We start from the raw sequence: 1,922 nt of genomic DNA, 5'->3' as shown, positions 1-1,922 counted from the left end.
GTGCTTGTTGGCCATGTGAATGTGTTCTTTGGTGAAGTGTCTGTGTCCAATTTTTAATTGTATTATTTACATTTATTTTGTTGTGGTGCTCAAGTATTTTATAAATTCTAGATATAAATCCCTTATCTGACATGTCATTACAAAATACTTTTTCCCAGTCTGCGGCTTCCCTTTTTACCCTGTTGGAAGAGTTTTATGTGCATAGGGACTTGATTCTTAGAAGGTCCCCTTCATCTATTTTATCTTCTCCTGGTTGTAGATTCCATTTCTCTCTTAACAATATCTAATTTTCCTATATTAATGGTTCTCACAATCCATATTCTAAGCATTAATATCTGCTTGCAAACAGACTAGTGTCTGTTTCTCCTCCTTTGTGTTTCCATACTTGAGGGTTCAGCCTTTGTACATAGGGTTTCCAAAGGTCTGCTATTCCCAAAGTGAATGGATAGTCCTTCTTCCTAATCTATCTTCCTTTGAAGGCTCAGATTTAGAACATTATCTGAGAGACAAGCATTTTACAGAAAAAAAGCAGATGAAGGATATTTCCCAATTGTAGATATGATTAATAGATTCAGTGTTTCCCCTACCTTGATAGACACGCCATGACCCACACCTTTCCCTGCTCCACCGGCAATCTCTTCTACTCCCACCTACTCCATTCAACACCTGTCTCCTCCTATCTAGCCATTGATGTGATTACTTATATCTCAAGCTTTCTGGGCTTTTGTGATCCTGAATGACCTTTTCCTTGGTTTCTGTGAAATGACTGTGGGAGTATTTGAGTTGCCTTTATCTGAAGCCTTCAGACCACACCTGCAGATTTTTGCTAGCTTTTCTGGTCAGACAAGGAAAGACGTGTTAGAATCATGACAATTAACCTCAGAAGGCATAACTCATTAGCTTATCAAACGTTTGACATGGTACCTCATTCATGACTGGATGACAAAAATCCCTGTACTTGAAAGCTCTCTGAGTTGGCAAAGACAGGGGACTTGCCCCCTCGGGGATATTACTGAGCACCTTCTCAGATCTTACCCATGTGTTTCTTCCTTATGACAATCTTGATTCATATATTTTTGTTTACAAAATCTAATAGTATTTTTGATAATTTCTGTGAAGTCTATGAATCATTTGATTGATTTATCATTGGACTTTCAGGAGTGGAACAAGGCAACAGATAAAAATTATGAAATCCAAGGGCAACCTTCCAAATGTAGCTAGCATTCGTTAAGGATAATAGTAAATGTCAAATCCGTGTTTAGGTAAGTGTGAAATTTAAGGTGTCATGTTGCTTTTTGTTGTTAGATGTCATTTAGTCAAGTGTGAGTCAAAGTGATCCTTTGGACAGCGGACCTTAGCCCTGCCCTCTCCTGCGCCATCTTCATCATCTCTAATACACTACAACCCATTGCTTAAGTCACCATGCCAATAAATCTCATTGAGGGTCCACCTCTACACTCACCCTCCATTTTTCAAGCTTGATGTCCCTCTCCAAAGAATAGTCTCGCCTATCTACTTATCTAAAGTATGAAAGATGAAGCTTCACCATCCTTGTTTCCAAGGATCACTCTGGCTGCATTTTTTTTGAAACATATCTGTTTGGTGTTTTGACAGTCCATGGGATATTCAGCACTCTTCTCCAACACTGTGACTCAAAGGCATGAATTCTACTGTCATGCTTATCCATTGACTATCTCTCTAATGCATAGCAAGTGATTGAGAAAACAAGTAGCCTAAATCAGAAGCATCTTTGTCTTCAAACTTATATCATTGTTCCTCAACATTCTGGAAAGATCCCTGACAGTGGACTTGCCCAGTGCAGTACATCTGCTGATTTCTTGACTGCCGGTACCAAGGATGGCAAGATTTTGCTGAAAATTATCCAAAAACATTAGGAACAATATGTCAACAGAGAACTGCCA

The sequence above is a fragment of the Elephantulus edwardii genome, unplaced genomic scaffold (assembly GCF_000299155.1).
Source record: "Elephantulus edwardii isolate Elephantulus edwardi_28Jun2011 unplaced genomic scaffold, EleEdw1.0 scaffold00256, whole genome shotgun sequence".
NCBI lineage: Eukaryota > Metazoa > Chordata > Mammalia > Macroscelidea > Macroscelididae > Elephantulus > Elephantulus edwardii.
Note: the sequence above shows the minus strand (reverse complement) of the source record.